The 12,415-nt window shown below is 41.2% G+C and overlaps 1 long non-coding RNA gene across 1 annotated transcript in view; it reads left to right on the forward strand.

Annotated features, from left to right (window-relative positions):
- The window catches only part of LOC135308863 (uncharacterized), a 34,202-nt gene that overhangs the window by 12,257 nt on the left and 9,530 nt on the right, over positions 1–12,415 (forward strand). The gene's annotated exons all lie outside the window — the stretch shown is intronic.

Below are 12,415 nucleotides of genomic sequence, written 5' to 3' on the forward strand. Positions count from 1 at the left end.
GATCCTTGTGCCAGCTATCACCTGGGCACTCTGCTCTGTGCCAAGCACCCTCACTGCTCACTCAGGGCACCCTAGTCTCTTGTGCCAGGGAGAACAGGGAGATGCTGGAGCAGCATAACCAAGCTGCACTTCCAGCATCCTTGCCCAGCTCCTCAGCTGAGTGTCTGCTGAGCCCCGGCTGGGTCCTGCAGCAGAGCACGGGTGCGTTCGCAGCGGTGCCATTAGGGGATGTAGGCACACTGCCAGGTGGCCCTCCCACAGAAACAGGACAGCTGCCGGGCCCAGGTGCCTCAGGAGCCGTTCAGAGGCTGGTGGGTGAACAGGGACAGAGGTCTGGCATTGTCACCTGAGGGACCTTCCCCTTAGGGCTGCTGTAGAAGCGTGGCGTGGCATGGCACAGTACAGCATGGCACGGCACAGCAATGGCATGGCATCTGCACATCCCAAGTCCTCCAAAATGGGGAGACCCCAGCTGCCTGCAGCTCTGGACTCTGCAGGCACAGGAGGCAGTGTTGGCCATTCCTGCTGCATGCCTGGTTCCAACACCCCTTTGCCTCCTGGCCAGAAAAACCAGAAAACACAGGAGAGATGGCTACTGAAGATATAGATAAGAACTGCAGGCTAGCAGACCTGCTTCAATTTTCATTAAAAGTCAATAAAGTAATCCTTTCATAACCATTGGAGTCAACCCATCATGAAGATTGTTTGAATATTCCATCCCTGCCACATGGGCAAGAGTCAGTGGGTAGTTTGTCCCAGGATCAAGCCCCACCCTTTCTGTTCAGAAATTCCCCTTACTGTTTAATTAAACTGCCTGAATGTCTCCCAAAAGCCACCATGTAAGTATCTAATAGTCTGGATTACGAATATTAGGATAGTATGAGGTAATACCATTAGATTATCTCACCATAAACCGAAATAAATGTTTATACATTTTATTTGATATATATGCAAAAAAGAAAATTTGCTGTTGGGTGTGGTATAATGTTTATGATTAAATGCTTTATTCATACTTGTATGTCAATCTATTAGTGTGCTGTTAATTCAAATGTTACTATGATGTATTCTATCGCCGTTAGCACATTTATCACAGGTAGATGTGAAACTTAGACAAAGGTGTACATTCTCATTAATGATGAGCAGCCTATTCATCTTACTAGAGTGTAATTAATGTTAGTTACAATACTTAATTTTTCACTGTTTGTCATGGTGCATATTTAGCATTTCTTCTGTCCTTTATCAATCTGCTCTCCTATCATATGAGCACATCAAAAAGATATATGTAAGTATCTAACCTGTTTTGATGCCTAATTTTTATACTTTTCCAAGAACTGGAATATTTTTAATCTTATCCTGTAGGCAGCACAGTTAGCAAAAAAAAACAGACTGGGAAGTGTTGTCCATTGCTTTGGGGTTTGGGTTAATTTAATTTGCAATAATAACATAAAAATCAGAGCATGAAGCAAAGCAGGGCACAATATGAAGACGCAGGTACTACTTGCTGTAGTGTTGTGCTGTGCTTGTGTGGGTTTAGTGGTGCCAATTGTTCTCCTGGATTTTCAATTACATGGGTTTTGTACTCTAAGGCTGTTAGTGCTAGTTAAATACGTTGTGTGAGTAACACAGCTCCAAAACCAATAGAAGCATGGAGCATCTGAAAAGTGCACGTTATTCCGTAAATGAGTGCTACAACAGCTCGTTGTTACACTTTAGGAGCATTGCTTTGTCAATAATGTTGTTAGCAGTGCACAGCCAAACCACAGTCCCGTGTGCAGTGGTGCAAGAGGGGAAGAAGTTATGGCTAATGTGTCACACAGCAGGTGGGATACAAGTCCTGCAGAGGTGGGTAAAAGGGACTGAGCACTGAACACATTCTTTGCTCCCCAGCACGCCAGTAAATCCAGCTGAGCTGGAATCCTAGGATAAGTCCATACTTTTGTATTGGTCCCAGAAAAAATGCAATCACCTTAGCTGAAACCTGGGCATCAAAGCATTTTTATTTCTTGATCATCCATAATTCCCATTAATCTGGATTGAAAGAGAACTGATCCTTCCATTAATTGTTGTTGAATGAAATTTCTTGGGAAAAATATTTGAGTTGGGTCAACCGAATGCATGAGGTGCAGAAGGGATTTGGGATGTATTTTCTCAAAATTTCAAGGAACTGTCTCTGAGAGAAAGCACACCAATTCTTATTTGTTAGTCTCTTCATTGGTGGATATTACACTTCTAATATATTAGGAATTATCTGGTCCTGTGAAATGGCTTCTTTTGTAAACCACTGCTCATGCCAGGCATGAAGCTGATCACATCTCCAACATAATGGCATCCATCTTAAAATTTCATTCAAACTATCCAGAGCTTGCAGAAAAACATAAATCTATTGCAAAACCTTTAAAATGATGCAATTGTATGCCTTGAATTAATTTCCTTTTGATGCACCACAACTGACATATAAGGGAATCAAACACAGGTATTTAACATATTTCAGAATGAAAATTCAATTTGGACACAATTACAAATAGATTTAATTGTAGTTTAGTAGCAAATTAAGAATAAATACCCCAAGCTAGGTTTAGGCATTTTACACAAAATGATAGTTGAAGGTGCTCCATAGTGATTGAAGTATAAAATAAACTGTAATGTGAACAGAACTGAGTAGGGTTTTTTCCCATGCTACCGAAGTAATACTTTATAACAATGATTTATATTTTTATGACTGCACCAAAATCTTCTTACTAAAAAAACCTCTTACCTTGAATTTTCTGTGGCAAAAAGACCAAAAAGTTTTTCATCTAGTAACAAACTTACTAAAATAATAAACTCTGACATTCTCTTTCTCCCCACTTGTCCCCCAGCCCTGACTCATTTGAATAGAGGGAATTGCTAGAACTAAAATGTCTTTTTAACAGATAAAGATTAAATGCAAAGAAACAATGAAGTTGCCTTTAACCTTCATAGCATTACAAAGCTAGGTATAACAACAAGCTGTAAAACACACCAGAAAGATGAGCATTTCACTCCATTTTGATTTGACCATTTTGCTTTCAAAAGGAATTTATAAAAACACCCAGGAACAATGAACATTTGAACTCAAAATGGTCCAGGTTTATTTTTACTCCAAAAGAAGAAGTCTCAATAGAGATATTGATTTTCTAGCATTCATCCAATATTGCACAGAAAATGGACCTGACCTTGCAATCCCTAGTGGAGACATGGAAGCAGTCATTACAGTCATGGTTCCCATTGATTTTAGTGGGATTACTTGCATAAGTAAGGGTTTTCAGGATGTGACCCAGTGTCCCATTAGCAGTAAGACCAACTGTACGTGGATGTCAGTCCCACTCCGTTCAGCAGGGTGCAGTTTATGTTCCTGTCCTATATTCATCCTATGGTTTTATTCCTGCCTATTTATTCTACATATTTTTTGTTTTCTGTCCCAGAGAGCCTCATCACTATGAGTTATCTCTGGTGAGCAGTACCAGTCCTCCTGCCTGCCTTAGTGGTTTTTTTTCACTGTATCTTCAAATGTCATTTTGAGCTCAGAGTTGATGCTTGCACTTACAGATCTTACCTTGGTTCTGTTGTTTATGATGATTTGAAAAATACTTTGGACTAGGCACTACCTCTCACTGTATTTTTTTAATCTCTAGGACCAAATGAGAAGGAGACATTACTGCACTTTGTAAAATAAGCACAAAGTAGTGGAAAACTAAAAACCTCAAAGAGAGTTGTTTTGGGTTTTTTTTTTCCTTAACCTTTGGAAGGTTTCTTGTGCCCCATGGCTCCTACAGGAACACTACTCCAGAACCTCACTGCTCAGATGGATGGAATCCTCTTAATTGTGACTTTAACCACAACATTTTTTCAGGTTTATTCTTGTGACAAGCTTGTCTTTTACCTCAAAAGGTTATTTTCCTTCTTTAGTATTTCCTCACTGATGTAGCTATGATACATCTTTTTGTTTCATTAATTGTGAACAAGGTGCAGGAGAGGTGTGCAAGAAACAGGATGACTGCATGTTTGTACAGTGCCTTGCACAATTGCCCAGTCATGGTTCAGGGCTCCATAGGCTGACTTTGTTTCAGCAGTGAATAATAATGACCCTCCAGAACACACTGCATGCTTTATTCCAGATGGACACCATTAATTCCTTCAATTTTCATTGAGATGCAGAGCTTTAGAACAAGAATACTAGCAATTGATTATTTTTGTCAGTGGTATTTTCAAAGAAATGAAGAAATGAAATGTACAGTATATTTCAGTTTGCAATGATCATTCCGTTGTTCCATTTGCAATGGAAATGAGCATATAACATATTCATGTGTACAGATAAGGAAAATGACAAACATTAACATCTCTTGCTCTATTCATTTATAATATTCAGTTTAAAAAAATCCTTCCATTCCATAGTTTTTTGTTTTGTTCCTGTAGCACAATGCAAAACAAAAAAAAGAGAGAGAATTAATGGATACAATACATTTAATTACTTTCTAAACAAGTTTCCTGAAAATGAATATACTCTAAATCACAAATTCTTTGCAAATCTATCTATTAAAAATATACAATTCCATGCCTTTTTTTTTAGATTTTTATATGTCTTTTAAATATACAGTCACTTATGAAATCAAATCAAGTGTGTGTGTGTACACACTTATATTTTTGTGGCCAAGCAGCCTTTGATGTGCGACTCAGCCTGTTTAAGCAGACTGCAGTGTTTGCCTTCTCAGTGTCAGTCCATTTCTGCACAATTTAATCTGCCACTAAAGAGAAGTTTTTTGTTCTTATGGATATAAAACAGTAGGCCAAAGATAAATCAGTGCAGCTTGCCTTCCTTAAAATTTTAGGCACAACCTGAAAGTGCAGCTCTTTCCTCTTCTCATCTCAATGGGATGCTAACCTAACAATCACAATTTTAGGACAGGGAAATTGTTTTGAGCAGAAATAAATTGTCCTGCCAGTATTGTTTCATGGGGTAACATTAAGGCACATTGGGCCTGGGGTTTACAGCTTATGATATCTGGTTTTGGAGGACTGGGGTGAAAGTAAGAACATGTAGAGTAAGAAGAAGAAGAATTAAATTTGAGTTCTAGATAGTTCAACTGAGTTGAAGCAGTTCAGCAATAGACATCCCAGAATCCTGCAAAGAGGCTTATTCTCCAGCTACCTGCCCTGGCACATCGCCATCTCCTGTCAGAGCCCCTGAGGAATTCTTCTCTTTAAGTGTGGATTCCCTTTCTTCCTTTTTTGTTGAGGTATCTAAAGATACTGGGCTTTCACTTACAGCTTGTATTTGCTGAACAAAACAGGAAAAAATATCTGTACTTTTCTCTGCAGCTGCCAGGAAAGAGAAGTCCATTATTTGTAGCTCTAGGGGAGCAGCAGAGGAGGGTTTTTTTTGTCTGCTTTCCAAGGCCTGGAGTGGAGGCTGTTGAGGTCTGGGAAGGGCAGGCTGCACCAGGGTTCCCCAGGAAGGCTCAGGCTGGGCAGGGATCTGTGTGTGACATTCCTACCTCAGCTGCTGTGAAAGAGTTCTCAGCTTCAGATCTCAGTGGAGACAAGATGAGCTGTCCCTCAGGAATATGGGGCTGAGGCCGGCCTGTCCACAGCCCTCCTGCCCTGGCAGCCCCTCAGGGCAGCTGCTGGCACCTGCAGCATGTATCCTGCAAATGTGGCCGCAGAGCAGCAATGCCACAGGTACCAAATCCTTGTGCTCAGACGCTCCCCATTGTGACCCTGAACAAGTTAATCACATCGCTCCTCTTGAAGGTTCATACTGCCACGATATAATTTATGTGGGCCCTCAAAGATAGATGGAGACGTCAGCTATTGATCACAAGGAATTGCTGCCAGTCAGTCTTTTTGTTGGTTTCCATCCTTGTGATGTGTTTTAAAAAAATATTGTATGATTCAAAATTATACCTGTAAAACCTACAAGTAGAAAATTACTGTGTGCATTTATCTTTAATAACAACCTTGCGAATATTTATAGTACTAGTAGAGTAGAATGTGTTATACTAGTTTATTTCCCAGTCTGTTTTAAATGATATTATTCATTAGTAGTTGTGAAGTGGTATGACATATTTTTTATGTTGCTTGTTTGTAACAAAGGTTCTTAATACCTTTTCATAATGAAAGGGGATAAATGCTAACATGGAATATGGGAAATTGTGCTTGCAAGAGCACAGTGTTGTCTTAGGGTATTAAATTAGCATTTGGTACTGCTCTGCTTTGTGTGCATTTCTAGCAAATGTTTCAGCTACAAATCACTATAATACACCTGTATTCTGGTTCTTCAATTCATATAGCATTTAAACCCTGCCAATACTGTGTCTTATAAATATAAATATGCAATTTAATTTAATTCAAGCATGCAACACATAATTTTTTCTTCTAATTAAAATATGATATTGCAATACGGGAGCTGCCTGGGGCAAACAGGACGCATCAGAGTGCCAAGCCAAAGGGAATTGTGAGGCAGCTCTGGGGGCTGCCAGGGGAAGGGGCCAACCCGCTGAGCGCTCGGCGCTGGGGCCCGCCCGGAGGCCGCGGGGCCTGGGCGGGCCGGGACCGCGCTGCCCCTGCCCCTCGGTGTCTCTCTGTGCCCCTCGGTGCCCCAGCGCTGCCCCTGCCCCTCGGTGTCTCTCTGTGCCCCTCGGTGCCCCAGCGCTGTCCCTGCCCCCCGGTGCCCCTTTCTGGCCCCCGCTGCCCCTCAGTGCGCTGCGCTGGGCCCGCTGGCGCAGGCGGCAGGGCCGGGGCAGCGCTGAAGCCGGCCGCTGTGCAGCAGAGCTCAGACCCTTCTGGGCGGCAGGAACTGCCCCACGGCAGCAACTCGAGGGACTCCTGTAACGCTGCCTCGGAATCGAGCAAAACAACACGAGCAGACCTTCCGCATAATGACTCGAAAACTGTTAATGGCCATCTTTAGTAACATAGCAACGGCCAAACCCTTGAAAAGAGGAAGTTTTCATGGAGAAAGCGTTTCATTTTAAACATTGAAATTTGGTATAATGTAGTGTCTGAAATAAGTTTTGAAAGGAAGCTGATGATTAAGAAGAAATGCAGTGGGCATTTAATAAATGGAGGAGCCGCAAGATAATTAACTGGCATGCATAAAGATTCATGCTTTATACCAAAATTTTAATTTTGCACATAAATGTGCCTGATGTAGGCAGCATTTAATCACCTAGCTGACAGGAGTAACTACTTTCATTTAACCTTGACTGAAGATCATGAATTCTAACAGGTTTAATTGGATACATCATTTAACAGAATGAACAGAGCAAATTTTTCTCAATTCATAGGTTCTGATTGACATGCACCAGCAATAAGGCGTTGCACAATTAAAGCTGATCTGTATTCCTGGCCTGGGCAGCAATTGCCATAGTGATGTGACACTGTTTGATCACTGTGGCACTGAAACTATACTGAATTTCCCCTTGTTTTGAAAAGGGCAATGCTTAAAAAAAAAAAAAAAAAGAGAGAGAAAGATAAAGAGATTTTGGCACTTTTTTTTTAACATTAATCACATTTATATGCACAAACTGTAAGGGAAGGAACTTGTCTTGTTATCAGTAACTCAGAGGAAAGAAGGAAAAATGGTATATTCTTTTATCCATTTAGCACATTATTTACAGAAAGTCAAAAATGTGCATAGTCAAATGAATTGTAACACATTAAGGGCCTGATTGTTCTGGGCTTCCATTTGAATGGGAAGTCATTCTGTGCAGCTCCCCTGTTCACCTGCAGCTTGGCCTCTCTGTCCTTGCCCAAATCAGTTCCACATCACAGACATCTTGCCAGCTGAGTCAAGGTACTGAGAAGGGGTTTTGCAAATGAGGTAGAAACGGATGAGAGGCAAGACGTGGTACCCAACAGTAAGCTGCTACATACTTTTCCTGGCACACACAGTGTTTCATATGAGAAAATCTTTAAAAAAATACATGGAGGAGTTGGCAACTTCCAGTTCTCCATATGGCTCCTGCCAGCACTTTCTCTGCCTCTGGCACCTTTCACAAGTTCTGGGTTTGACCTTCATGAACTGGAATTGTTCTTCTGTCGTTCCACCATAAACATATATATACATATTCACACACAGACACATATATATATACACACAAATGTGTTCTTTTATGTCTCTATCTTTGACTTAAATTTTTGCTTCCAATACTTCCATTCAATTTTTTTCTTTTGGAGGAAGGTTTGCCAAACACTAAATGGTCTGAGGGCAGAGAAGCACACAATGTGTTTCAGCCTGGCTCAGTAGAGCCAAAACTGCAGTAAAAAATCCTTCCTAATTCCTGAACGACCTCTAAAAAATCTTCAAGCAAGTTCTGCTCCTCATCATGAGCATTGCAGCATCCATGCTCAGAACAGCAGGTAGCTTTTCCACGTTTTTTCTCTCTGCATTCCCTTAGCTTCAGTGCCTAAGTGCTGGTCCTTGATCTCACCTGAAGACAGACCTATTGCTATCCATCTGACAGCCTTAATTTCTGTTCAGGCAATGTATTTACATATCAAGCAACAAGATTTGTAGGAGTGCATTGCAGTGGAAGACAGAAATCTTGAGGAAAGCTGGAATCCTGATTGGCTCAAAGACATGAACTTTAGAGTCAGGACAACTAGATGTATCAGAAAAAGACTCTTTTTTGGTCATTTTAGAAGCCTGTAAAATTCAATTACTGGTAGTATCTTCCTCTGTCAGAGGTATTTTCCCACATGATTCATTGTAATACTGGCAAAGGTATTTGTCAGTATAATTCATCACTCACCAACATTTTAAAGTTTCAGGTAAATGATGGGATCACATCCCCAGCCTCTGCAGCCTCATGATGTGCCTTGGACCCACAGCAGGTGCTTTTCTTCATGCATGGTGAGTTTTGAGTCGGTGCCTGGGTCTTCCCTGTGCAGGAAGGAGAGGCAGGGTTCAGTCAGCGTGGCCGGGCCAGCAGGACTCATTTCTAGCACAGGTTCTGCCCGTGCTCCCCTCATGCAGCAGCAGGGGTAACCTGTCCCCATCTGCCCACTCCTGAGCCCCTCTGGGCTGCGTGGCTGCTGCAAAACTGCTGGGCCCTTCTTTAAAGGGCATCTTTGGGCCCCTTTTTGGAAATGCTTGTGCTGTAATTTACTCTACATTTCTCCAAGCTTTCCCAATAAAACACATCTGTCCCACCACACAGCTCCCTTTAATGTCCTGTTATACACTCAGGTTCCACCTCATGGTGTCCTCAAGGCAGGAGGACTTGAGGCACCCATTCAGCATTTCTCTAGGGAGATTCCTGGGGGCCCCTTGGCCTCCCCCAAGGTGCACAGAGCTTGTCAGCAGCAGAGCTGGGATAAAGTACAGCCCTCTGCCAGGAGCCGTGCTCAGCTCTGGCTTTCCCTGGGGAATACAATGGAATTCAGTAGAGCTGCATGGACACGTATTTGCCAGGCTGAAGGGAATACAAATTTGCTGCTGGAGAGAAAATCATTTCCCTGGCTGCCCAGATGGCCCCAGCGCCAGCCACTGGCTCTGTTCACGGGCACCCAGTGACACCAGTGCTGGAGTGCCTCGCTCTGCTGGGGCCCTACAGCACCCTTCTGACTCTCATCTATCAGCTCCCAGCCAGCTCATCCTCTGCACTCAGAGTCATTTGGGTGCTCTGCCTGTGACTCTCTGGAGTCGCACGTCGTTCTTGCCTTGTCTCCATGTTCAGCCATCCATGCTGAATTATCTTCCACTCCACCCTCTGGGAATAACCAAGGCTTTGACCTAGTGGGACTGTTTGTGTGCTCAAATGTTTTGATGTACCAGACACTGAGCTGCTTGCTCCCAAATCTAAGGTGGCTGGGGATTTCAGGCTGTTTTCAGAAACAGTGTGTGCACTGGGAAGCATAATCGAACTGAAAAAGGCAGCAAAGGGCACTGACTTGTGCATTTTCAAGTATTTTGTCTATCATCTTTAAACCCTTCTTTAGTTGCAAACAGCTGTCTTTTCAAGTTTGAGATCTGCTGTAGAAGATATGAGCAGTAATAAATATATTTAGATTAATTTCAGAATCCTTGGGGAGAAGGGGATATTCCTTTTTTACTGATATAAGATCAAATTTGTTATTTCATTTTGAAGGCTGTTCTGAACAATTTGGGGAAATCAGAAGATGGGCCCACTTTTCCCCAGGTTTTCCTGAATCCACCTTTGGACCGCAACCTAAACAAAATTCTGAGTGCAGTTAAATGTTTACAGCTTTCTTGCACTGTGTAATTTAACTTTCAGCAATATAAAATGGGATAGCAGAAATATTTTTATGTGTTCTTACAATGTCCGAAGTTGTTTGTTACTGTTTTTATTTGAAGGAACTAGACACAATCCTGGCTGCCTTAACCACTGCTTTTGAGAGAGCTACAGCTGAGAAAATCCGCTGCCAGGAAGAAGTGAATAGAACTAACAAGGCTATTGAGCTGGCCAACAGATTAGTGAAAGGTCTGAGGTGAGGTCCTACAGGGCAGGCTAATGAAGCAGCCTACAGAAAGCACTTCTTTGTTATACACTACTGATCTGGCAATAACAGAGGCACTTAGCAAAGAACCTGATGAGCTGAAAAAATTATGTCATTATCATTCATTTTTTTCATAATAGAAACATGGTTTTGACCTTTGCATTTTCTTACATTTTTGCTTCATTGGGGTATATCTTAACTGTAAGATTACCTGGTAACTAACCTATCCACCAGCTAAGGGAAGTAGTCAATTGTGGATATTGACAATGAAGGCAATTTATTAAAATGTGATGACTATATTTGTAACAATTAAACAACACTAATGATTCTGTCCAGGATTGGGATACGTAGAATCTAATATAATTTGCACTACTTAGTTAAGCAATATGATAATTCTCTAATTATCTTTCTGAGATTTGCAGTGGGTATTTCAGGAGAGAATAAATAATGGCAAAGCCATGAATTATCAAAAACCCATATTGTCTGTTGATCCAGGCTGGCTCAAGGGAATCCATATCACTGATGGATTTTTTCATTTATCATTCATCTACTGGTGAGACTGCTTTTTATATACACACACACACATACACTTTTTACAGATACTTTATTGCAACATTCATTTAGGAAATCTCACAGGGTGGCTCACTGCCATTACAGTTTTTGTCCTCTTCTACCCAATACTTTCAAGCTGAGTTTGATAACCAAACACATAGTAAACAGCAAAAATAGAAGATCCATTTGTTATTGAGCAAAATTATATGTCTGAGTGTAGCTAGTAGAACTTAAAATATAAAACAGGGTTTAAGAGTTATTTCCTGAATCAATAGAAAGGATTTATTGACTAAAGGGGAGGGAGGGCAGTGCAGAAGACCCATTGTTTCTGTTTAAAGAAGCAAGATGAATGCATTTAAAATGTTAACGTCCTGGCTGAAAGTGTAATGTATTTTAGTGATTAATAATGCCTGTAAAACTAAACCATGTACCTAATACAGAATAATAAAATAAATAACATAGCAGACCTCTTTAAAGTGTGACAATAAATGATTGTTCTAATATTTTCTTCCACCTAACATATCATATTGTTTGGTTCTCCCATGTGCCTCCTGCTGGGCCTGACAAGTGCTGGAATAGCATACATAGAGAGATGAAAGGCAAAGTGTGGGTATGCTGGGGGGGAGGCATAATGAAAAATAATCTAAAGGAGGAAACAGAGATGAAAGGAGAGAAGGAAAGTTGAGCCATGCGCTAGATGAAGACAGTAAAATGAGTTTTAATGGAAAGTCCTTCAGCTAGTACCTCCCAAAGCACCAGCCCCATGAAGAAGGTGGCCAGCTCGACAGATTGGTGATGGGAAATAGAATTCATTCCTCGAGCTGTACCACACTTGGTCAAAGGCAGTAATAACCATATGACAGCTATTTAGTGACTTACAGGAAAAAATCCATTTTTATCTACTCTGTGGTAAACAATAGGTCACTGTTTACTATTAATAACAGTGTAATACTGACACTGCTGTACTGTCAGTCCTGGCTGTTCCTTTGCCTTATTTTTTGCTGAGAGGACACTCTCTTATTTCTCTAGTTGAATTGTTGTGAGGAGAATTTCTCAAGAAATATAAAAATAAAATTATTCAGAGCATTTTTTATAATAAGCAAACATGTAAACATTTATTTATTAACTGGTCTTTAAAAACCCACCTTCACCATGACAATAATAGCAAGCAACCAAATATGTGAGTTTTCTTCTAATTCTTAGGGAAAGTGTTGACCAAACAGCAGAAAAGCTGATGGTGTCTAGCCAGGATCCCAGGGAAAAGCTTGCATCAAGTGTCACATCAAATCTCTTATTGACTTTATGGCATAAAAGACCCTGCCCAGAAGTAATTTTTTTTCTGCCTTCTTCTCTGAGCCCTGGCATGCAAAGACTGTTCTGGGGT

The sequence above is a fragment of the Passer domesticus genome, chromosome 10 (assembly GCF_036417665.1).
Source record: "Passer domesticus isolate bPasDom1 chromosome 10, bPasDom1.hap1, whole genome shotgun sequence".
NCBI classification, from domain to species: Eukaryota; Metazoa; Chordata; class Aves; order Passeriformes; family Passeridae; genus Passer; species Passer domesticus.